Consider the following 26,511-nt stretch of genomic DNA (forward strand, 5'->3'; position numbering starts at 1 on the left):
ATGGGGGATAGAGAAAGAGAGAACAGGCAGGCATCCTAAAGATTTTGATGTGCCAGTGCCTGACTCACCCTGAACATCACTGGTTTCAAGCTTTTAGCAAATTTTCTTAAAAATTAAACAACCTTGTGGTCGTATTCGGCAGGATTTGAACTTGCGCGGGGAGACCCCAATGGATTTCAAGTTGATCGCTTTAACCACTCGGCCATGACTACCTCTCATGCAATGTGATGTTATTACAAAACTTTCTCTATGGGTTGAGCTACTTAATTTCAGGCTGTGAGGATGACTGAAGTAATATTGTATCAGAGATGATTTAAATGGGAATTTAATCCTGACCACAGTGGCCTGTGTTAATGATTTTTAAAATATAACTTGGAGAATGCTTTATACTTGGTATAGTTTTGGGTTTATAAAATGTCAGTACTGACATCTAAGTTTATCAAAAGCGTCATCCTTCGAGCCGGAAATGAAGCAGCGACCTTAGGATTTCTGTACCAATCTCCTTTACAGTCCTCCGCTCTACCAGCTGAGATATCGAAGGATTCCACGATTGTACACCTGTGATATTACGTGCAATTAAAATGATTGAGTGTTAATTTAAAACATTATCAACTTTCCAAGCAAAATGAAAAATGATTTCACTACACAAAAGAGATTCAACTACTTATTCCTGTGTTGCTTTATCACACAAATTGTCATGTTTAATCATTTGGAAAATATCACTAATAGTTTGACTTATATTTGTGCAAATACGATCAACTGGCTGCAGAGCTAGTTTGGAAAGCACTTTCAATAGATTTTTTAGTGTAGCCAAACTTACATCAAGATTAGAGATGCTTGAGCCTATCAAACCTTCTACACTCTTTTGAATTTTGCTTGTTTTGTAAACTAATCAACTGTTCAAGGAATGATGGGGATATTCCATTGTTTGCTCTGATTTGACAATCCATTTTGGACAATGAGCGGCCCTTTTGAGCTAGTGAAGATAATTGTGCTACATGAGAGTATGCACAGACAATTATTTTTCTTTTTTTGCATTAAAGCACAATTTTTAATAAAGGAGAGGTTAATGATATAATAATTAGCACTGAAAGTCATCTGACACGATTTGAAAGTAAAATGTTGTGCATTGAAAGTAACCAGAGCTCTTTTTACTTTGAGTGGACATCATTTTCTTTCAAATGAATTTGATATTTTGCTAAATGTACAAAACTTTCTTACAAATGTGACATTCAAAATGCATTTGTAATTAATAAATGCTACTTAGTATGGCTGCTGAGATTCCTGGGCTCAGTCTCAAGGAGAGGAGGAGAACGGGGGATAGAGAAAGAGAGAACAGGCAGGCATCCTAAAGATTTTGATGTGCCAGTGCCTGACTCACCCTGAACATCACTGGTTTCAAGCTTTTAGCAAATTTTCTGAAAAATTAAACAACCATGTGGTCGTAGTCGGCAGGATTTGAACCTGCGCTGGGAGACCCCAATGGATTTCGAGTGCATCGCCTTAACCACTCGGCCACGACTACCTCTCATGCAATGTAATGTTTTCACAAAAGTTTCTCTATGGGTTGAGCTACTTTATTTCAGGCTGTGAGGATGACTGAAGTAATATTGTATCAGAGATGATTTCCATGGGAAGTTAATCCTGACCACAGTGGCCTGCGTTAATGATTTTTAAAATATAACTTGGAGAATGCTTTATACTTGGTATAGTTTTGGGTTTATAAAATGTCAGTACTGACATCTAAGTTTATCAAAAGCGTCATCCTTCGAGCCGGAAATGAAGCAGCGACCTTAGGATTTCTGTACCAATCTCCTTTACAGTCCTCCGCTCTACCAGCTGAGATATCGAAGGATTCCACGATTGTACACCTGTGATATTACGTGCAATTAAAATGATTGAGTGTTAATTTAAAACATTATCAACTTTCCAAGCAAAATGAAAAATGATTTCACTACACAAAAGAGATTCAACTACTTATTCCTGTGTTGCTTTATCACACAAATTGTCATGTTTAATCATTTGGAAAATATCACTAATAGTTTGACTTATATTTGTGCAAATACGATCAACTGGCTGCAGAGCTAGTTTGGAAAGCACTTTCAATAGATTTTTTAGTGTAGCCAAACTTACATCAAGATTAGAGATGCTTGAGCCTATCAAACCTTCTACACTCTTTTGAATTTTGCTTGTTTTGTAAACGAATCAAGTGTTCAAGGAATGATGGGGATATTCCATTGTTTGCTCTGATTTGACAATCCATTTTGGACAATGAGCGGCCCTTTTGAGCTAGTGAAGATAATTGTGCTACATGAGAGTATGCACAGACAATTATTTTTCTTTTTTTGCATTAAAGCACAATTTTTAATAAAGGAGAGGTTAATGATATAATAATTAGCACTGAAAGTCATCTGACACGATTTGAAAGTAAAATGTTGTGCATTGAAAGTAACCAAAGCTCTTTTTACTTTGAGTGGACATCATTTTCTTTCAAATGAATTTGATATTTTGCTAAATGTACAAAACTTTCTTACAAATTTGACATTCAAAATGCATTTGTAATTAATAAATGCTACTTAGTATGGCTGCTGAGATTCCTGGGCTCAGTCTCAAGGAGAGGAGGAGAATGGGGGATAGAGAAAGAGAGAACAGGCAGGCATCCTAAAGATTTTGATGTGCCAGTGCCTGACTCACCCTGAACATCACTGGTTTCAAGCTTTTAGCAAATTTTCTTAAAAAGTAAACAACCTTGTGGTCGTATTCGGCAGGATTTGAACTTGCGCGGGGAGACCCCAATGGATTTCAAGTCGATCGCTTTAACCACTCGGCCATGACTACCTCTCATGCGATGTGATGTTTTCACAAAAGTTTCTCTATTGGTTGAGCTACTTAATTTCAGGCTGTGAGGATGACTGAAGTAATATTGTATAAGAGATGATTTAAATGAGAAGTTAATCCTGACCACAGTGGCCTGCGTTAATGATTTTTAAAATATAACTTGGAGAATGCTTTATACTTGGTATAGTTTTGGGTTTATAAAATGTCAGTACTGACATCTAAGTTTATCAAAAGCGTCATCCTTCGAGCCGGAAATGAAGCAGCGACCTTAGGATTTCTGTACCAATCTCCTTTACAGTCCTCCGCTCTACCAGCTGAGATATCGAAGGATTCCACGATTGTACACCTGTGATATTACGTGCAATTAAAATGATTGAGTGTTAATTTTAAACATTATCAACTTTCCAAGCAAAATGAAAAATGATTTGACTACACAAAAGAGATTCAACTACTTATTCCTGTGTTGCTTTATCACACAAATTGTCATGTTTAATCATTTGGAAAATATCACTAATAGTTTGACTTATATTTGTGCAAATACGATCAACTGGCTGCAGAGCTAGTTTGGAAAGCACTTTCAATAGATTTTTTAGTGTAGCCAAACTTACATCAAGATTAGAGATGCTTGAGCCTATCAAACCTTCTACACTCTTTTGAATTTTGCTTGTTTTGTAAACTAATCAACTGTTCAAGGAATGATGGGGATATTCCATTGTTTGCTCTGATTTGACAATCCATTTTGGACAATGAGCGGCCCTTTTGAGCTAGTGAAGATAATTGTGCTACATGAGAGTATGCACAGACAATTATTTTTCTTTTTTTGCATTAAAGCACAATTTTTAATAAAGGAGAGGTTAATGATATAATAATTAGCACTGAAAGTCATCTGACACGATTTGAAAGTAAAATGTTGTGCATTGAAAGTAACCAAAGCTCTTTTTACTTTGAGTGGACATCATTTTCTTTCAAATGAATTTGATATTTTGCTAAATGTACAAAACTTTCTTACAAATTTGACATTCAAAATGCATTTGTAATTAATAAATGCTACTTAGTATGGCTGCTGAGATTCCTGGGCTCAGTCTCAAGGAGAGGAGGAGAATGGGGGATAGAGAAAGAGAGAACAGGCAGGCATCCTAAAGATTTTGATGTGCCAGTGCCTGACTCACCCTGAACATCACTGGTTTCAAGCTTTTAGCAAATTTTCTTAAAAAGTAAACAACCTTGTGGTCGTATTCGGCAGGATTTGAACTTACGCGGGGAGACCCCAATGGATTTCGAGTACATCTCCTTAACCACTCGGCCACGACTACCTCTCATGCAATGTGATGTTATTACAAAACTTTCTCTATGGGTTGAGCTACTTAATTTCAGGCTGTGAGGATGACTGAAGTAATATTGTATCAGAGATGATTTAAATGGGAAGTTAATCCTGACCACAGTGGCCTGTGTTAATGATTTTTAAAATATAACTTGGAGAATGCTTTATACTTGGTATAGTTTTGGGTTTATAAAATGTCAGTACTGACATCTAAGTTTATCAAAAGCGTCATCCTTCGAGCCGGAAATGAAGCAGCGACCTTAGGATTTCTGTACCAATCTCCTTTACAGTCCTCCGCTCTACCAGCTGAGATATCGAAGGATTCCACGATTGTACACCTGTGATATTACGTGCAATTAAAATGATTGAGTGTTAATTTAAAACATTATCAACTTTCCAAGCAAAATGAAAAATGATTTCACTACACAAAAGAGATTCAACTACTTATTCCTGTGTTGCTTTATCACACAAATTGTCATGTTTAATCATTTGGAAAATATCACTAATAGTTTGACTTATATTTGTGCAAATACGATCAACTGGCTGCAGAGCTAGTTTGGAAAGCACTTTCAATAGATTTTTTAGTGTAGCCAAACTTACATCAAGATTAGAGATGCTTGAGCCTATCAAACCTTCTACACTCTTTTGAATTTTGCTTGTTTTGTAAACGAATCAAGTGTTCAAGGAATGATGGGGATATTCCATTGTTTGCTCTGATTTGACAATCCATTTTGGACAATGAGCGGCCCTTTTGAGCTAGTGAAGATAATTGTGCTACATGAGAGTATGCACAGACAATTATTTTTCTTTTTTTGCATTAAAGCACAATTTTTAATAAAGGAGAGGTTAATGATATAATAATTAGCACTGAAAGTCATCTGACACGATTTGAAAGTAAAATGTTGTGCATTGAAAGTAACCAAAGCTCTTTTTACTTTGAGTGGACATCATTTTCTTTCAAATGAATTTGATATTTTGCTAAATGTACAAAACTTTCTTACAAATTTGACATTCAAAATGCATTTGTAATTAATAAATGCTACTTAGTATGGCTGCTGAGATTCCTGGGCTCAGTCTCAAGGAGAGGAGGAGAATGGGGGATAGAGAAAGAGAGAACAGGCAGGCATCCTAAAGATTTTGATGTGCCAGTGCCTGACTCACCCTGAACATCACTGGTTTCAAGCTTTTAGCAAATTTTCTTAAAAAGTAAACAACCTTGTGGTCGTATTCGGCAGGATTTGAACTTGCGCGGGGAGACCCCAATGGATTTCAAGTCGATCGCTTTAACCACTCGGCCATGACTACCTCTCATGTGATGTGATGTTTTCACAAAAGTTTCTCTATTGGTTGAGCTACTTAATTTCAGGCTGTGAGGATGACTGAAGTAATATTGTATAAGAGATGATTTAAATGAGAAGTTAATCCTGACCACAGTGGCCTGCGTTAATGATTTTTAAAATATAACTTGGAGAATGCTTTATACTTGGTATAGTTTTGGGTTTATAAAATGTCAGTACTGACATCTAAGTTTATCAAAAGCGTCATCCTTCGAGCCGGAAATGAAGCAGCGACCTTAGGATTTCTGTACCAATCTCCTTTACAGTCCTCCGCTCTACCAGCTGAGATATCGAAGGATTCCACGATTGTACACCTGTGATATTACGTGCAATTAAAATGATTGAGTGTTAATTTTAAACATTATCAACTTTCCAAGCAAAATGAAAAATGATTTGACTACACAAAAGAGATTCAACTACTTATTCCTGTGTTGCTTTATCACACAAATTGTCATGTTTAATCATTTGGAAAATATCACTAATAGTTTGACTTATATTTGTGCAAATACGATCAACTGGCTGCAGAGCTAGTTTGGAAAGCACTTTCAATAGATTTTTTAGTGTAGCCAAACTTACATCAAGATTAGAGATGCTTGAGCCTATCAAACCTTCTACACTCTTTTGAATTTTGCTTGTTTTGTAAACTAATCAAGTGTTCAAGGAATGATGGGGATATTCCATTGTTTGCTCTGATTTGACAATCCATTTTGGACAATGAGCGGCCCTTTTGAGCTAGTGAAGATAATTGTGCTACATGAGAGTATGCACAGACAATTATTTTTCTTTTTTTGCATTAAAGCACAATTTTTAATAAAGGAGAGGTTAATGATATAATAATTAGCACTGAAAGTCATCTGACACGATTTGAAAGTAAAATGTTGTGCATTGAAAGTAACCAAAGCTCTTTTTACTTTGAGTGGACATCATTTTCTTTCAAATGAATTTGATATTTTGCTAAATGTACAAAACTTTCTTACAAATTTGACATTCAAAATGCATTTGTAATTAATAAATGCTACTTAGTATGGCTGCTGAGATTCCTGGGCTCAGTCTCAAGGAGAGGAGGAGAATGGGGGATAGAGAAAGAGAGAACAGGCAGGCATCCTAAAGATTTTGATGTACCAGTGCCTGACTCACCCTGAACATCACTGGTTTCAAGCTTTTAGCAAATTTTCTGAAAAATTAAACAACCATGTGGTCGTAGTCGGCAGGATTTGAACCAGCGCGGGGAGACCCCAATGGATTTCGAGTCCATCACCTTAACCACTCGGCCACAACTACCTCTCATGCAATGTGATGTTTTCACAAAAGTTTCTCTATAGGTTGAGCTACTTCATTTCAGGCTGTGAGGATGACTGAAGTAATATTGTATCAGAGATGATTTAAATGGGAAGTTAATCCTGACCACAGTGGCCTGCGTTAATGATTTTTAAAATATAACTTGGAGAATGCTTTATACTTGGTATAGTTTTGGGTTTATAAAATGTCAGTACTGACATCTAAGTTTATCAAAAGCGGCATCCTTCGAGCCGGAAATGAAGCAGCGACCTTAGGATTTCTGTACCAATCTCCTTTACAGTACTCCGCTCTACCAGCTGAGATATCGAAGGATTCCACGATTGTACACCTGTGATATTACGTGCAATTAAAATGATTGAGTGTTCATTTTAAACATTATCAACTTTCCAAGCAAAATGAAAAATGATTTCACTACACAAAAGAGATTCAACTACTTATTCCTGTGTTGCTTTATCACACAAATTGTCATGTTTAATCATTTGGAAAATATCACTAATAGTTTGACTTATATTTGTGCAAATACGATCAACTGGCTGCAGAGCTAGTTTGGAAAGCACTTTCAATAGATTTTTTAGTGTAGCCAAACTTACATCAAGATTAGAGATGCTTGAGCCTATCAAACCTTCTACACTCTTTTGAATTTTGCTTGTTTTGTAAACGAATCAAGTGTTCAAGGAATGATGGGGATATTCCATTGTTTGCTCTGATTTGACCATCCATTTTGGACAATGAGCGGCCCTTTTGAGCTAGTGAAGATAATTGTGCTACATGAGAGTATGCACAGACAATTATTTTTCTTTTTTTGCATTAAAGCACAATTTTTAATAAAGGAGAGGTTAATGATATAATAATTAGCACTGAAAGTCGTCTGACACGATTTGAAAGTAAAATGTTGTGCATTGAAAGTAACCAAAGCTCTTTTTACTTTGAGTGGACATCATTTTCTTTCAAATGAATTTGATATTTTGCTAAATGTACAAAACTTTCTTACAAATTTGACATTCAAAATGCATTTGTAATTAATAAATGCTACTTAGTATGGCTGCTGAGATTCCTGGGCTCAGTCTCAAGGAGAGGAGGAGAATGGGGGATAGAGAAAGAGAGAACAGGCAGGCATCCTAAAGATTTTGATGTGCCAGTGCCTGACTCACCCTGAACATCACTGGTTTCAAGCTTTTAGCAAATTTTCTTAAAAAGTAAACAACCTTGTGGTCGTATTCGGCAGGATTTGAACTTGCGCGGGGAGACCACAATGGATTTCAAGTCGATCGCTTTAACCACTCGGCCATGACTACCTCTCATGCAATGTGATGTTTTCACAAAAGTTTCTCTATTGGTTGAGCTACTTAATTTCAGGCTGTGAGGATATCTGAAGTAATATTGTATAAGAGATGATTTAAATGGGAAGTTAATCCTGACCACAGTGGCCTGCGTTAATGATTTTTAAAATATAACTTGGAGAATGCTTTATACTTGGTATAGTTTTGGGTTTATAAAATGTCAGTACTGACATCTAAGTTTATCAAAAGCGTCATCCTTCGAGCCGGAAATGAAGCAGCGACCTTAGGATTTCTGTACCAATCTCCTTTACAGTCCTCCGCTCTACCAGCTGAGATATCGAAGGATTCCACGATTGTACACCTGTGATATTACGTGCAATTAAAATGATTGAGTGTTAATTTTAAACATTATCAACTTTCCAAGCAAAATGAAAAATGATTTCACTACACAAAAGAGATTCAACTACTTATTCCTGTGTTGCTTTATCACACAAATTGTCATGTTTAATCATTTGGAAAATATCACTAATAGTTTGACTTATATTTGTGCAAATACGATCAACTGGCTGCAGAGCTAGTTTGGAAAGCACTTTCAATAGATTTTTTAGTGTAGCCAAACTTACATCAAGATTAGAGATGCTTGAGCCTATCAAACCTTCTACACTCTTTTGAATTTTGCTTGTTTTGTAAACTAATCAAGTGTTCAAGGAATGATGGGGATATTCCATTGTTTGCTCTGATTTGACAATCCATTTTGGACAATCAGCGGCCCTTTTGAGCTAGTGAAGATAATTGTGCTACATGAGAGTATGCACAGACAATTATTTTTCTTTTTTTGCATTAAAGCACAATTTTTAATAAAGGAGAGGTTAATGATATAATAATTAGCACTGAAAGTCATCTGACACGATTTGAAAGTAAAATGTTGTGCATTGAAAGTAACCAAAGCTCTTTTAACTTTGAGTGGACATCATTTTCTTTCAAATGAATTTGATATTTTGCTAAATGTACAAAACGATCTTACAAATTTGACATTCAAAATGCATTTGTAATTTATAAATGCTACTTAGTATGGCTGCTGAGATTCCTGGGCTCAGTCTCAAGGAGAGGAGGAGAATGGGGGATAGAGAAAGAGAGAACAGGCAGGCATCCTAAAGATTTTGATGTGCCAGTGCCTGACTCACCCTGAACATCACTGGTTTCAAGCTTTTAGCAAATTTTCTTAAAAAGTAAACAACCTTGTGGTCGTATTCGGCAGGATTTGAACTTACGCGGGGAGACCCCAATGGATTTCGAGTACATCTCCTTAACCACTCGGCCACGACTACCTCTCATGCAATGTGATGTTATTACAAAACTTTCTCTATGGGTTGAGCTACTTAATTTCAGGCTGTGAGGATGACTGAAGTAATATTGTATCAGAGATGATTTAAATGGGAAGTTAATCCTGACCACAGTGGCCTGTGTTAATGATTTTTAAAATATAACTTGGAGAATGCTTTATACTTGGTATAGTTTTGGGTTTATAAAATGTCAGTACTGACATCTAAGTTTATTAAAAGCGTCATCCTTCAAGCCGGAAATGAAGCAGCGACCTTAGGATTTCTGTACCAATCTCCTTTACAGTCCTCCGCTCTACCAGCTGAGATATCGAAGGATTCCACGATTGTACACCTGTGATATTACGTGCAATTAAAATGATTGAGTGTTAATTTAAAACATTATCAACTTTCCAAGCAAAATGAAAAATGATTTCACTACACAAAAGAGATTCAACTACTTATTCCTGTGTTGCTTTATCACACAAATTGTCATGTTTAATCATTTGGAAAATATCACTAATAGTTTGACTTATATTTGTGCAAATACGATCAACTGGCTGCAGAGCTAGTTTGGAAAGCACTTTCAATAGATTTTTTAGTGTAGCCAAACTTACATCAAGATTAGAGATGCTTGAGCCTATCAAACCTTCTACACTCTTTTGAATTTTGCTTGTTTTGTAAACTAATCAAGTGTTCAAGGAATGATGGGGATATTCCATTGTTTGCTCTGATTTGACAATCCATTTTGGACAATGAGCGGCCCTTTTGAGCTAGTGAAGATAATTGTGCTACATGAGAGTATGCACAGACAATTATTTTTCTTTTTTTGCATTAAAGCACAATTTTTAATAAAGGAGAGGTTAATGATATAATAATTAGCACTGAAAGTCATCTGACACGATTTGAAAGTAAAATGTTGTGCATTGAAAGTAACCAAAGCTCTTTTTACTTTGAGTGGACATCATTTTCTTTCAAATGAATTTGATATTTTGCTAAATGTACAAAACTTTCTTACAAATTTGACATTCAAAATGCATTTGTAATTAATAAATGCTACTTAGTATGGCTGCTGAGATTCCTGGGCTCAGTCTCAAGGAGAGGAGGAGAATGGGGGATAGAGAAAGAGAGAACAGGCAGGCATCCTAAAGATTTTGATGTACCAGTGCCTGACTCACCCTGAACATCACTGGTTTCAAGCTTTTAGCAAATTTTCTGAAAAATTAAACAACCATGTGGTCGTAGTCGGCAGGATTTGAACCTGCGCGGGGAGACCCCAATGGATTTCGAGTCCATCGCCTTAACCACTCGGCCACAACTACCTCTCATGCAATGTGATGTTTTCACAAAAGTTTCTCTATAGGTTGAGCTACTTCATTTCAGGCTGTGAGGATGACTGAAGTAATATTGTATCAGAGATGATTTAAATGGGAAGTTAATCCTGACCACAGTGGCCTGCGTTAATGATTTTTAAAATATAACTTGGAGAATGCTTTATACTTGGTATAGTTTTGGGTTTATAAAATGTCAGTACTGACATCTAAGTTTATCAAAAGCGTCATCCTTCGAGCCGGAAATGAAGCAGCGACCTTAGGATTTCTGTACCAATCTCCCTTACAGTCCTCCGCTCTACCAGCTGAGATATCGAAGGATTCCACGATTGTACACCTGTGATATTACGTGCAATTAAAATGATTGAGTGTTAATTTAAAACATTATCAACTTTCCAAGCAAAATGAAAAATGATTTCACTACACAAAAGAGATTCAACTACTTATTCCTGTGTTGCTTTATCACACAAATTGTCATGTTTAATCATTTGGAAAATATCACTAATAGTTTGACTTATATTTGTGCAAATACGATCAACTGGCTGCAGAGCTAGTTTGGAAAGCACTTTCAATAGATTTTTTAGTGTAGCCAAACTTACATCAAGATTAGAGATGCTTGAGCTTATCAAACCTTCTACACTCTTTTGAATTTTGCTTGTTTTGTAAACTAATCAAGTGTTCAAGGAATGATGGGGATATTCCATTGTTTGCTCTGATTTGACAATCCATTTTGGACAATGAGCGGCCCTTTTGAGCTAGTGAAGATAATTGTGCTACATGAGAGTATGCACAGACAATTATTTTTCTTTTTTTGCATTAAAGCACAATTTTTAATAAAGGAGAGGTTAATGATATAATAATTAGCACTGAAAGTCATCTGACACGATTTGAAAGTAAAATGTTGTGCATTGAAAGTAACCAAAGCTCTTTTTACTTTGAGTGGACATCATTTTCTTTCAAATGAATTTGATATTTTGCTAAATGTACAAAACTTTCTTACAAATTTGACATTCAAAATGCATTTGTAATTAATAAATGCTACTTAGTATGGCTGCTGAGATTCCTGGGCTCAGTCTCAAGGAGAGGAGGAGAATGGGGGATAGAGAAAGAGAGAACAGGCAGGCATCCTAAAGATTTTGATGTGCCAGTGCCTGACTCACCCTGAACATCACTGGTTTCAAGCTTTTAGCAAATTTTCTTAAAAAGTAAACAACCTTGTGGTCGTATTCGGCAGGATTTGAACTTACGCGGGGAGACCCCAATGGATTTCGAGTACATCTCCTTAACCACTCGGCCACGACTACCTCTCATGCAATGTGATGTTATTACAAAACTTTCTCTATGGGTTGAGCTACTTAATTTCAGGCTGTGAGGATGACTGAAGTAATATTGTATCAGAGATGATTTAAATGGGAAGTTAATCCTGACCACAGTGGCCTGTGTTAATGATTTTTAAAATATAACTTGGAGAATGCTTTATACTTGGTATAGTTTTGGGTTTATAAAATGTCAGTACTGACATCTAAGTTTATTAAAAGCGTCATCCTTCAAGCCGGAAATGAAGCAGCGACCTTAGGATTTCTGTACCAATCTCCTTTACAGTCCTCCGCTCTACCAGCTGAGATATCGAAGGATTCCACGATTGTACACCTGTGATATTACGTGCAATTAAAATGATTGAGTGTTAATTTAAAACATTATCAACTTTCCAAGCAAAATGAAAAATGATTTCACTACACAAAAGAGATTCAACTACTTATTCCTGTGTTGCTTTATCACACAAATTGTCATGTTTAATCATTTGGAAAATATCACTAATAGTTTGACTTATATTTGTGCAAATACGATCAACTGGCTGCAGAGCTAGTTTGGAAAGCACTTTCAATAGATTTTTTAGTGTAGCCAAACTAACATCAAGATTAGAGATGCTTGAGCCTATCAAACCTTCTACACTCTTTTGAATTTTGCTTGTTTTGTAAACTAATCAAGTGTTCAAGGAATGATGGGGATATTCCATTGTTTGCTCTGATTTGACCATCCATTTTGGACAATGAGCGGCCCTTTTGAGCTAGTGAAGATAATTGTGCTACATGAGAGTATGCACAGACAATTATTTTTCTTTTTTTGCATTAAAGCACAATTTTTAATAAAGGAGAGGTTAATGATATAATAATTAGCACTGAAAGTCATCTGACACGATTTGAAAGTAAAATGTTGTACATTGAAAGTAACCAAAGCTCTTTTTACTTTGAGTGGACATCATTTTCTTTCAAATGAATTTGATATTTTGCTAAATGTACAAAACTTTCTTACAAATTTGACATTCAAAATGCATTTGTAATTAATAAATGCTACTTAGTATGGCTGCTGAGATTCCTGGGCTCAGTCTCAAGGAGAGGAGGAGAATGGGGGATAGAGAAAGAGAGAACAGGCAGGCATCCTAAAGATTTTGATGTACCAGTGCCTGACTCACCCTGAACATCACTGGTTTCAAGCTTTTAGCAAATTTTCTGAAAAATTAAACAACCATGTGGTCGTAGTCGGCAGGATTTGAACCTGCGCGGGGAGACCCCAATGGATTTCGAGTCCATCGCCTTAACCACTCGGCCACAACTACCTCTCATGCAATGTGATGTTTTCACAAAAGTTTCTCTATAGGTTGAGCTACTTCATTTCAGGCTGTGAGGATGACTGAAGTAATATTGTATCAGAGATGATTTAAATGGGAAGTTAATCCTGACCACAGTGGCCTGCGTTAATGATTTTTAAAATATAACTTGGAGAATGCTTTATACTTGGTATAGTTTTGGGTTTATAAAATGTCAGTACTGACATCTAAGTTTATCAAAAGCGTCATCCTTCGAGCCAGAAATGAAGCAGCGACCTTAGGATTTCTGTACCAATCTCCTTTACAGTCCTCCGCTCTACCAGCTGAGATATCGAAGGATTCCACGATTGTACACCTGTGATATTACGTGCAATTAAAATGATTGAGTGTTAATTTAAAACATTATCAACTTTCCAAGCAAAATGAAAAATGATTTCACTACACAAAAGAGATTCAACTACTTATTCCTGTGTTGCTTTATCACACAAATTGTCATGTTTAATCATTTGGAAAATATCACTAATAGTTTGACTTATATTTGTGCAAATACGATCAACTGGCTGCAGAGCTAGTTTGGAAAGCACTTTCAATAGATTTTTTAGTGTAGCCAAACTTACATCAAGATTAGAGATGCTTGAGCCTATCAAACCTTCTACACTCTTTTGAATTTTGCTTGTTTTGTAAACGAATCAAGTGTTCAAGGAATGATGGGGATATTCCATTGTTTGCTCTGATTTGACAATCCATTTTGGACAATGAGCGGCCCTTTTGAGCTAGTGAAGATAATTGTGCTACATGAGAGTATGCACAGACAATTATTTTTCTTTTTTTGCATTAAAGCACAATTTTTAATAAAGGAGAGGTTAATGATATAATAATTAGCACTGAAAGTCATCTGACACGATTTGAAAGTAAAATGTTGTGCATTGAAAGTAACCAAAGCTCTTTTTACTTTGAGTGGACATCATTTTCTTTCAAATGAATTTGATATTTTGCTAAATGTACAAAACTTTCTTACAAATTTGACATTCAAAATGCATTTGCAATTAATAAATGCTACTTAGTATGGCTGCTGAGATTCCTGGGCTCAGTCTCAAGGAGAGGAGGAGAATGGGGGATAGAGAAAGAGAGAACAGGCAGGCATCCTAAAGATTTTGATGTGCCAGTGCCTGACTCACCCTGAACATCACTGGTTTCAAGCTTTTAGCAAATTTTCTTAAAAAGTAAACAACCTTGTGGTCGTATTCAGCAGGATTTAAACTTGCGCGGGGAGACCCCAATGGATTTCAAGTCGATCGCTTTAACCACTCGGCCATGACTACCTTTCATGCAATGTGATGTTTTCACAAAAGTTTCTCTATTGGTTGAGCTACTTAATTTCAGGCTGTGAGGATGACTGAAGTAATATTGTATCAGAGATGATTTAAATGGGAATTTAATCCTGACCACAGTGGCCTGTGTTAATGATTTTTAAAATATAACTTGGAGAATGCTTTATACTTGGTATAGTTTTGGGTTTATAAAATGTCAGTACTGACATCTAAGTTTATCAAAAGCGTCATCCTTCGAGCCGGAAATGAAGCAGCGACCTTAGGATTTCTGTACCAATCTCCTTTACAGTCATCCGCTCTACCAGCTGAGATATCGAAGGATTCCACGATTGTACACCTGTGATATTACGTGCAATTAAAATGATTGAGTGTTAATTTAAAACATTATCAACTTTCCAAGCAAAATGAAAAATGATTTCACTACACAAAAGAGATTCAACTACTTATTCCTGTGTTGCTTTATCACACAAATTGTCATGTTTAATCATTTGGAAAATATCACTAATAGTTTGACTTATATTTGTGCAAATACGATCAACTGGCTGCAGAGCTAGTTTGGAAAGCACTTTCAATAGATTTTTTAGTGTAGCCAAACTTACATCAAGATTAGAGATGCTTGAGCCTATCAAACCTTCTACACTCTTTTGAATTTTGCTTGTTTTGTAAACTAATCAACTGTTCAAGGAATGATGGGGATATTCCATTGTTTGCTCTGATTTGACAATCCATTTTGGACAATGAGCGGCCCTTTTGAGCTAGTGAAGATAATTGTGCTACATGAGAGTATGCACAGACAATTATTTTTCTTTTTTTGCATTAAAGCACAATTTTTAATAAAGGAGAGGTTAATGATATAATAATTAGCATTGAAAGTCATCTGACACGATTTGAAAGTAAAATGTTGTGCATTGAAAGTAACCAGAGCTCTTTTTACTTTGAGTGGACATCATTTTCTTTCAAATGAATTTGATATTTTGCTAAATGTACAAAACTTTCTTACAAATTTGACATTCAAAATGCATTTGTAATTAATAAATGCTACTTAGTATGGCTGCTGAGATTCCTGGGCTCAGTCTCAAGGAGAGGAGGAGAATGGGGGATAGAGAAAGAGAGAACAGGCAGGCATCCTAAAGATTTTGATGTGCCAGTGCCTGACTCACCCTGAACATCACTGGTTTCAAGCTTTTAGCAAATTTTCTGAAAAATTAAACAACCATGTGGTCGTAGTCGGCAGGATTTGAACCTGCGCTGGGAGACCCCAATGGATTTCGAGTGCATCGCCTTAACCACTCGGCCACGACTACCTCTCATGCAATGTGATGTTTTCACAAAAGTTTCTCTATGGGTTGAGCTACTTTATTTCAGGCTGTGAGGATGACTGAAGTAATATTGTATAAGAGATGATTTCCATGGGAAGTTAATCCTGACCACAGTGGCCTGCGTTAATGATTTTTAAAATATAACTTGGAGAATGCTTTATACTTGGTATAGTTTTGGGTTTATAAAATGTCAGTACTGACATCTAAGTTTATCAAAAGCGTCATCCTTCGAGCCGGAAATGAAGCAGCGACCTTAGGATTTCTGTACCAATCTCCTTTACAGTCCTCCGCTCTACCAGCTGAGATATCGAAGGATTCCACGATTGTACACCTGTGATATTACGTGCAATTAAAATGATTGAGTGTTAATTTAAAACATTATCAACTTTCCAAGCAAAATGAAAAATGATTTCACTACACAAAAGAGATTCAACTACTTATTCCTGTGTTGCTTTATCACACAAATTGTCATGTTTAATCATTTGGAAAATATCACTAATAGTTTGACTTATATTTGTGCAAATACGATCAACTGGCTGCAGAGCTAGTTTGGAAAGCACTTTCAATAGATTTTTTAGTGTAGCCAAACTTACATCAAGATTAGAGATGCTTGAGCCTATCAAACCTTCTACACTCTTTTGAATTTTGCTTGTTTTGTAAACGAATCAAGTGTTCAAGGAATGATGGGGATATTCCATTGTTTGCTCTGATTTGACAATCCATTTTGGACAATGAGCGGCCCTTTTGAGCTAGTGAAGATAATTGTGCTACATGAGAGTATGCACAGACAATTATTTTTCTTTTTTTGCATTAAAGCACAATTTTTAATAAAGGAGAGGTTAATGATATAATAATTAGCACTGAAAGTCATCTGACACGATTTGAAAGTAAAATGTTGTGCATTGAAAGTAACCAAAGCTCTTTTTACTTTGAGTGGACATCATTTTCTTTCAAATGAATTTGATATTTTGCTAAATGTACAAAACTTTCTTACAAATTTGACATTCAAAATGCATTTGTAATTAATAAATGCTACTTAGTATGGCTGCTGAGATTCCTGGGCTCAGTCTCAAGGAGAGGAGGAGAATGGGGGATAGAGAAAGAGAGAACAGGCAGGCATCCTAAAGATTTTGATGTGCCAGTGCCTGACTCACCCTGAACATCACTGGTTTCAAGCTTTTAGCAAATTTTCTTAAAAAGTAAACAACCTTGTGGTCGTATTCGGCAGGATTTGAACTTGCGCAGGGAGACCCCAATGGATTTCAAGTCGATCGCTTTAACCACTCGGTCATGACTACCTCTCATGCGATGTGATGTTTTCACAAAAGTTTCTCTATTGGTTGAGCTACTTAATTTCAGGCTGTGAGGATGACTGAAGTAATATTGTATAAGAGATGATTTAAATGAGAAGTTAATCCTGACCACAGTGGCCTGCGTTAATGATTTTTAAAATATAACTTGGAGAATGCTTTATACTTGGTATAGTTTTGGGTTTATAAAATGTCAGTACTGACATCTAAGTTTATCAAAAGCGTCATCCTTCGAGCCGGAAATGAAGCAGCGACCTTAGGATTTCTGTACCAATCTCCTTTACAGTACTCCGCTCTACCAGCTGAGATATCGAAGGATTCCACGATTGTACACCTGTGATATTACGTGCAATTAAAATGATTGAGTGTTAATTTTAAACATTATCAACTTTCCAAGCAAAATGAAAAATGATTTGACTACACAAAAGAGATTCAACTACTTATTCCTGTGTTGCTTTATCACACAAATTGTCATGTTTAATCATTTGGAAAATATCACTAATAGTTTGACTTATATTTGTGCAAATACGATCAACTGGCTGCAGAGCTAGTTTGGAAAGCACTTTCAATAGATTTTTTAGTGTAGCCAAACTTACATCAAGATTAGAGATGCTTGAGCCTATCAAACCTTCTACACTCTTTTGAATTTTGCTTGTTTTGTAAACTAATCAAGTGTTCAAGGAATGATGGGGATATTCCATTGTTTGCTCTGATTTGACAATCCATTTTGGACAATGAGCGGCCCTTTTGAGCTAGTGAAGATAATTGTGCTACATGAGAGTATGCACAGACAATTATTTTTCTTTTTTTGCATTAAAGCACAATTTTTAATAAAGGAGAGGTTAATGATATAATAATTAGCACTGAAAGTCATCTGACACGATTTGAAAGTAAAATGTTGTGCATTGAAAGTAACCAAAGCTCTTTTTACTTTGAGTGGACATCATTTTCTTTCAAATGAATTTGATATTTTGCTAAATGTACAAAACTTTCTTACAAATTTGACATTCAAAATGCATTTGTAATTAATAAATGCTACTTAGTATGGCTGCTGAGATTCCTGGGCTCAGTCTCAAGGAGAGGAGGAGAATGGGGGATAGAGAAAGAGAGAACAGGCAGGCATCCTAAAGATTTTGATGTGCCAGTGCCTGACTCACCCTGAACATCACTGGTTTCAAGCTTTTAGCAAATTTTCTGAAAAATTAAACAACCATGTGGTCGTAGTCGGCAGGATTTGAACCTGCGCTGGGAGACCCCAATGGATTTCGAGTGCATCGCCTTAACCACTCGGCCACGACTACCTCTCATGCAATGTGATGTTTTCACAAAAGTTTCTCTATGGGTTGAGCTACTTTATTTCAGGCTGTGAGGATGACTGAAGTAATATTGTATCAGAGATGATTTCCATGGGAAGTTAATCCTGACCACAGTGGCCTGATTTAATGATTTTTAAAATATAACTTGGAGAATGCTTTATACTTGGTATAGTTTTGGGTTTATAAAATGTCAGTACTGACATCTAAGTTTATCAAAAGCGTCATCCTTCGAGCCGGAAATGAAGCAGCGACCTTAGGATTTCTGTACCAATCTCCTTTACAGTCCTCCGCTCTACCAGCTGAGATATCGAAGGATTCCACGATTGTACACCTGTGATATTACGTGCAATTAAAATGATTGAGTGTTAATTTTAAACATTATCAACTTTCCAAGCAAAAAAAAAAATTATTTCACTACACAAAAGAGATTCAACTACTTATTCCTGTGTTGCTTTATCACACAAATTGTCATGTTTAATCATTTGGAAAATATCACTAATAGTTTGACTTATATTTGTGCAAATACGATCAACTGGCTGCAGAGCTAGTTTGGAAAGCACTTTCAATAGATTCTTTAGTGTAGCCAAACTTACATCAAGATTAGAGATGCTTGAGCCTATCAAACCTTCTACACTCTTTTGAATTTTGCTTGTTTTGTAAACTAATCAAGTGTTCAAGGAATGATGGGGATATTCCATTGTTTGCTCTGATTTGACAATCCATTTTGGACAATGAGCGGCCCTTTTGAGCTAGTGTAGATAACTGTGCTACATGAGAGTATGCACAGACAATTATTTTTCTTTTTGTGCATTAAAGCACAATTTTTAATAAAGGAGAGGTTAATGATATAATAATTAGCACTGAAAGTCATCTGACACGATTTGAAAGTAAAATGTTGTGCATTGAAAGTAACCAAAGCTCTTTTTACTTTGAGTGGACATCATTTTCTTTCAAATGAATTTGATATTTTGCTAAATGTACAAAACTTTCTTACAAATTTGACATTCAAAATGCATTTGTAATTAATAAATGCTACTTAGTATGGCTGCTGAGATTCCTGGGCTCAGTCTCAAGGAGAGGAGGAGAATGTGGGATAGAGAAAGAGAGAACAGGCAGGCATCCTAAAGATTTTGATGTGCCAGTGCCTGACTCACCCTGAACATCACTGGTTTCAAGCTTTTGGCAAATTTTCTGAAAAATTAAACAACCTTGTGGTCGTAGTCGGCTGGATTTGAATCTGCGCGGGGGGACCCCAATGGACTTCCAGTCCATCGCCTTAACCACTCAGCCACAACTACCTCTCATGCAATGTGATGTTTTCACAAAAGTTTCTCTATGGGTTGAGCTACTTCATTTCAGGCTGTGAGGATGACTGAAGTAATATTGTATCGGAGATGATTTCCATGGGAAGTTAATCCTGACCACAGTGGCCTGCATTAATGATTTTTAAAATATAACTTGGAGAATGCTTTATACTTGGTATAGTTTTGGGTTTATAAAATGTCAGTACTGACATCTAAGTTTATCAAAAGCATCATCCTTCGAGCCGGAAATGAAGCAGCGACCTTAGGATTTCTGTACCAATCTCTTTTACAGTCCTCCACTCTACCAGCTGAGATATCGAAGGATTCCATGATTGTACACCTGTGATATTACGTGCTATTAAAATGATTGAGTGTTAATTTTAAACATTATCAACTTTCCAAGCAAAATGAAAAATGATTTGACTACACAAAAGACATTCAACTACTTATTCCTGTGTTGCTTTATCACACAAATTGTCATGTTTAATCATTTGGAAAATATCACTAATAGTTTGACTTATATTTGTACAAATACGATCAACTGGCTACAGAGCTAGTTTGGAAAGCACTTTCAATAGATTTTTTTAGTGTAGCCAAACTTACATCAAGATTAGAGATGCTTGAGCCTATCAAACCTTCTACACTCTTTTGAATTTTGCTTGTTTTGTAAACTAATCAAGTATTCCAGAAATGATGGGGATATTCCATTGTTTGTTCTAATTTGACAATCCATTTTGGACAATGAGCGGCCCTTTTGAGCTAGTGAAGATAATTGTGCTACATGAGAGTATGCACAGACAATTATTTTTCTTTTTTTGCATTAAAGCACAATTTTTAATAAAGGAGAGGTTAATGATATAATAATTAGCACTGAAAGTCATCTGACACGATTTGAAAGTAAAATGTTGTGCATTGAAAGTAACCAAAGCTCTTTTTACTTTGAGTGGATATAATTTTCTTTCAAATGAATTTGATAATTTGCTAAATGTACAAAACTTTCTTACAAATTTGACATTCAAAATGCATTTGTAATTAATAAATGCTACTTAGTATGGCTGCTGAGATTCCTGGGCTCAGTCTCAAGGAGAGGAGGAGAATGTGGGATAGAGAAAGAGAGAACAGGCAGGCATCCTAAAGATTTTGATGTGCCAGTGCCTGACTCACCCTGAACATCACTGGTTTCAAGCTTTTAGCAAATTTTCTGAAAAATTAAACAACCATGTGGTCGTAGTCGGCAGGATTTGAACCTGCGCGGGGAGACCCCAATGGATTTCGAGTCCATCGCCTTAACCACTCGGCCACAATTACCTCTCATGCAATGTGATGTTTTCACAAAAGTTTCTCTATGGGTTGAGCTACTTCATTTCAGGCTGTGAGGATGACTGAAGTAATATTGTATCAGAGATGATTTCCATGGGAAGTTAATCCTGACCACAGTGGCCTGCGTTAATGATTTTTAAAATATAACTTGGAGAATGCTTTATACTTGGTATAGTTTTGGGTTTATAAAATGTCAGTATTGACATCTAAGTTTATCAAAAGCGTCATCCTTCGAGCCGGAAATGTAGCAGCGACCCTAGGATTTCTGTACCAATCTCCTTTACAGTCCTCCGCTCAACCAGCTGAGATATCGAAGGATTCCATAATTGTACACCTGTGATATTACGTGCTATTAAAATGATTGAGTGTTCATTTTAAACATTATCAACTTTCCAAGCAAAATGAAAAATGATTTGACTACACAAAAGAGATTCAACTACTTATTCCTGTGTTGCTTTATCACACAAATTGTCATGTTTAATCATTTGGAAAATATCCCAAATAGTTTGACTTTTATTTGTGCAAATATGATCAACTGGCTACAGAGCTAGTTTGGAAAGCACTTTCAATAGATATTTTAGTGTAGCCAAACTTACATCAAGATTAGAGATGCTTGAGCCTATCAAACCTTCTACACTCTTTTGAATTTTGCTTGTTTTGTAAACTAATCAAGTGTTCCAGGAATGATGGGGATATTCCATTGTTTGTTCTGATTTGACAATCCATTTTGGACAATGAGCGGCCCTTTTGAGCTAGTGAAGATAATTGTGCTACATGAGAGTATGCACAGACAATTATTTTTCTTTTTTTGCATTAAAGCACAATTTTTAATAAAGGAGAGGTTAATGATATAATAATTAGCACTGAAAGTCATCTGACACGATTTGAAAGTAAAATGTTGTGCATTGAAAGTAACCAAAGCACTTTTTACTTTGAGTGGACATCATTTTCTTTCAAATGAATTTGATATTTTGCTAAATGTACAAAACTTTCTTACAAATTTGACATTCAAAATGCATTTGTAATTAATAAATGCTACTTAGTATGGCTGCTGAGATTCCTGGGCTTAGTCTCAAGGAGAGGAGGAGAATGGGGATAGAGAAAGAGAGAACAGGCAGGCATAGTAAATATTTTGATGTGCCAGTTCCTGACTCACCCTGAGCAACACTGGTTTCAAGCTTTTAGCACATTTTCTGAAAAATAAAACAATCATGAGGTCGTAGTCAGCAGGATTTTAATCTTCGCGAGGAGACCCCAATGGATTTCTAGTCCATAGCTTTACCCACTCGGCCACAACTACCTCTCATGCAATGTGATGTTTTCACAAAAGTTTCTCTATGGGTTGAGCTACTTCATTTCAGGCCGTGAGGATGACTGAAGTAATATTGTATCAGAGATGATTTCCATGGGAAGTTAATCCTGACCACAGTGGCCTGCGTTAATGATTTTTAAAATATAACTTGGAGAATGCTTTATACTTGGTATAGTTTTGGGTTTGTAAAATTTCAGTACTGATATCAAAGTTTATGAAAATCATCATCCTTCGAGCCAGAATTGAACCAGCGACCTAAGGACTTCTGTACCAATCTCCTCTACAGTCCTCCGCTCTACCAGCTGAGATATCGAAGGATTCCATGATTGTACACCTGTGATATTACGCGCTATTAATATGATTAAGTGTTAATTTTAAACATTATCAACTTTCCAAGCAAAATGAAAAATGATTTGACTACACAAAAGAGATTCAACTACTTATTCCTGTGTTGCTTTATCACACAAATTGTCATGTTTAATCATTTGGAAAATATCACTAATAGTTTGACTTATATTTGTGCAAATACGATCAACTGGCTACAGAGCTAGTTTGGAAAGCACTTTCAATAGATTTTTTAGTGTAGCCAAACTTACACCAAGATTAGAGATGCTTGAGCCTATCAAACCTTCTACACACTTTTGAATTTTGCTTGTTTTGTAAACTAATCAAGTATTCCAGGAAAGATGGGGATATTCCATTGTTTGTTCTGATTTGACAATCCATTTTGGACAATGAGCGGCCCTTTTGAGCTAGTGAAGATAATTGTGCTACATGAGAGTATGCACAGACAATTATTTTTCTTTTTTTGCATTAAAGCACAGTTTTTAATAAAGGAGAGGTTAATGATATAATAATTAGCACTGAAAGTCATCTGACACGATTTGAAAGTAAAATGTTGTGCATTGAAAGTAACCAAAGCTCTTTTTACTTTGAGTGGACATCATTTTCTTTCAAATGAATTTGATATTTTGCTAAATGTACAAAACTTTCTACAAATTTGACATTCAAAATGCATTTGTAATTAATAAATGCTACTTAGTATGGCTGCTGAGATTCCTGGGCTCAGTCTCAAGGAGAGGAGGAGAATGTGGGATAGAGAAAGAGAGAACAGGCAGGCATCCTAAAGATGTTGATGTGCCAGTGCCTGACTCACCCGGAACATCACTGGTTTCAAGCTTTTAGCAAATTTTCTGAAAAATTAAAAAAACATGTGGTCGTAGTCAGCAGGATTTGAACCTGCGTGGGGAGACCCCAATGGATTTCGAGTCCATCGCCTTAACCACTCTGCCACGACTACCTCTCATGCAATGTGATGTTTTCACAAAAGTTTCTCTATGGGTTGAGCTACTTCATTTCAGGCTGTGAGGATGACTGAAGTAATATTGTATCAGAGATGATTTCCATGGGAAGTTAATCCTGACCACAGTGGCCTGCGTTAATGATTTTTAAAATATAACTTGGAGAATGCTTTATACTTGGTATAGTTTTGGGTTTATAAAATGTCAGTACTGACATCTAAGTTTATCAAAAGCGTCATCCTTTGTGCAGGAAATGAACCAGCGACCTTAGGATTTCTGTACCAACCTCTTTTACAGTCCTCCGCTCTACCAGCTGAGATATCGAAGGATTCCATGATTGTACACCTGTGATATTACGTGCTATTAAAATGATTGAGTGTTAATTTTAAACATTATCAACTTTCCAAGCAAAATTAAAAATGATTTGACTACACAAAAGAGATTCAACTTCTTATTCCTGTGTTGCTTTATCACACAAATTGTCATGTTTAATCATTTGGAAAATATCACTAATAGTTTGACTTATATTTGTGCAATTATTATCAACTGGCTACAGAGCTAGTTTGGAAAGCACTTTCAATAGATTTTTTAGTGTAGCCAAACTTACATCAAGATTAGAGATGCTTGAGCCTATCAAACCTTCTACACTCTTTTGAATTTTGCTTGTTTTGTAAACTAATCAAGTGTTCCAGGAATGATGGGGATATTCCATTGTTTGTTCTGATTTGACAATCCATTTTGGACAATGAGCGGCCCTTTTGAGCTAGTGAAGATAATTGTGCTACATGAGAGTATGCACAGACAATTATTTTTTCTTTTTTTGCATTAAAGCACAATTTTTAATAAAGGAGAGGTTAATGATATAATAATTAGCACTGAAAGTCATCTGACATGATTTGAAAGTAAAATGTTGTGCATTTAAAGTAACCAAAGATCTTTTTACATTGAGTGGACATCATTTTCTTTCAAATGAATTTGATATTTTGCTAAATGTACAAAACTTTCTTACAAATTTGACATTGAAAATGCATTTGTAATTAATAAATGCTACTTAGTATGGCTGCTGAGATTCCTGGGCTTAGTCTCAAGGAGAGGAGGAGAATGGGGTATAGAGAAAGAGAGAACAGGCAGGCATAGTAAATATTTTGATGTGCCAGTTCCTGACTTACCCTGAGCAACACTGGTTTCAAGCTTTTAGCAAATTTTCTGAAAAATAAAACAACCATGTGGTCGTAGTCAGCAGGATTTTAATCTACGCGAGGAGACCTCAATGGATTTCTAGTCCATAGCTTTACCCACTCGGCCACAACTACCTCTCATGCAATGTGATGTTTTCACAAAAGTTTCTCTATGGGTTGAGCTACTTCATTTCAGGCCGTGAGGATGACTGAAGTAATATTGTATCAGAGATGATTTCCATGGGAAGTTAATCCTGACCACATTGGCCTACGTTAATGATTTTTAAAATATAACTTGGAGAATGCTTTATACTTGGTATAGTTTTGGGTTTATAAAATTTCAGCACTGACATCTAAGTTTATCACAATCTTCATCCTTCGAGGCAGAATTGAACCAGCAACCTAAGGATTTCTGTACCAATATCCTCTACAGTCTTCCGCTCTACCAGCTGAGCTATCGAAGGATTCCATGATTGTACGCTTGTGATATTACGTGCTATTAAAATGATTGAGTGTTCATTTTAAACATTATCAACTTTCCAAGCAAAATGAAAAATTATTTGACTACACAAAAGAGATTCAACTACTTATTCCTGTGTTGCTTTATCACACAAATTGTCATGTTTAATCATTTGGAAAATATCCCTAATAGTTTGACTTTTATTTGTGCAAATATGATCAACTGGCTACAGAGCTAGTTTGGAAAGCACTTTCAATAGATTTTTTTAGTGTAGCCAAACTTACATCAAGATTAGAGATGCTTGAGCCTATCAAACCTTCTACACTCTTTTGAATTTTGCTTGTTTTGTAAACTAATCAAGTGTTCCAGGAATGATGGGGATATTCCATTGTTTGTTCTGATTTGACAATCCATTTTGGACAATGAGCGGCCCTTTTGAGCTAGTGAAGATAATTGTGCTACATGAGAGTATGCACAGACAATTATTTTTCTTTTTTTGCATTAAAGCACAATTTTTAATAAAGGAGAGGTTAATGATATAATAATTAGCACTGAAAGTCATCTGACACGATTTGAAAGTAAAATGTTGTGCATTTAAAGTAATCAAAGATCTTTTTACATTGAGTGGACATCATTTTCTTTCAAATGAATTTGATATTTTGCTAAATGTACAAAACTTTCTTACAAATTTGACATTCAAAATGCATTTGTAATTAATAAATGCTACTTAGTATGGCTGCTGAGATTCCTGGGCTTAGTCTCAAGGAGAGGAGGAGAATGTGGGATAGAGAAATAGAGAACAGGCAGGCATAGTAAATATTTTGATGTGCCAGTTCCTGACTCACCCTGAGCAACACTGGTTTCAAGCTTTTAGCAAATTTTCTGAAAAATAAAACAACCATGTGGTCGTAGTCAGCAGGATTTGAATCTAGGCGAGGAGACCCCAATGGATTTCTAGTCCATAGCTTTACCCACTCGGCCACAACTACCGCTCATGCAATGTGATGTTTTCACAAAAGTTTCTCTA

General features: G+C 36.0%; 8 non-coding genes across 8 annotated transcripts; all 8 read right to left on the minus strand.

Moving 5' to 3' along the window:
• Positions 1–1,443: 1,443 nt before the first annotated feature.
• Positions 1,444–1,525, minus strand: TRNAS-CGA (transfer RNA serine (anticodon CGA)). The gene has a single exon. It is a non-coding gene; the product is annotated as a tRNA-Ser (tRNA).
• A 5,170-nt stretch (positions 1,526–6,695) lies between these two features.
• TRNAS-CGA (transfer RNA serine (anticodon CGA)) lies at positions 6,696–6,777 on the minus strand. Its single transcript has one exon. It is a non-coding gene; the product is annotated as a tRNA-Ser (tRNA).
• Positions 6,778–10,634: 3,857 nt separating this feature from the next.
• Positions 10,635–10,716, minus strand: TRNAS-CGA (transfer RNA serine (anticodon CGA)). Its single transcript has one exon. It is a non-coding gene; the product is annotated as a tRNA-Ser (tRNA).
• A 2,544-nt stretch (positions 10,717–13,260) lies between these two features.
• Positions 13,261–13,342, minus strand: TRNAS-CGA (transfer RNA serine (anticodon CGA)). The gene has a single exon. It is a non-coding gene; the product is annotated as a tRNA-Ser (tRNA).
• Positions 13,343–15,886: 2,544 nt separating this feature from the next.
• TRNAS-CGA (transfer RNA serine (anticodon CGA)) lies at positions 15,887–15,968 on the minus strand. The gene has a single exon. It is a non-coding gene; the product is annotated as a tRNA-Ser (tRNA).
• Positions 15,969–18,512: 2,544 nt separating this feature from the next.
• TRNAS-CGA (transfer RNA serine (anticodon CGA)) lies at positions 18,513–18,594 on the minus strand. The gene has a single exon. It is a non-coding gene; the product is annotated as a tRNA-Ser (tRNA).
• Positions 18,595–21,139: 2,545 nt separating this feature from the next.
• On the minus strand, positions 21,140–21,221 carry TRNAS-CGA (transfer RNA serine (anticodon CGA)). Its single transcript has one exon. It is a non-coding gene; the product is annotated as a tRNA-Ser (tRNA).
• Positions 21,222–23,763: 2,542 nt separating this feature from the next.
• On the minus strand, positions 23,764–23,845 carry TRNAS-CGA (transfer RNA serine (anticodon CGA)). The gene has a single exon. It is a non-coding gene; the product is annotated as a tRNA-Ser (tRNA).
• Positions 23,846–26,511: the final 2,666 nt, after the last annotated feature.

This window comes from Pseudophryne corroboree, chromosome 4 (assembly GCF_028390025.1).
Source record: "Pseudophryne corroboree isolate aPseCor3 chromosome 4, aPseCor3.hap2, whole genome shotgun sequence".
Classification (NCBI taxonomy): domain Eukaryota; kingdom Metazoa; phylum Chordata; class Amphibia; order Anura; family Myobatrachidae; genus Pseudophryne; species Pseudophryne corroboree.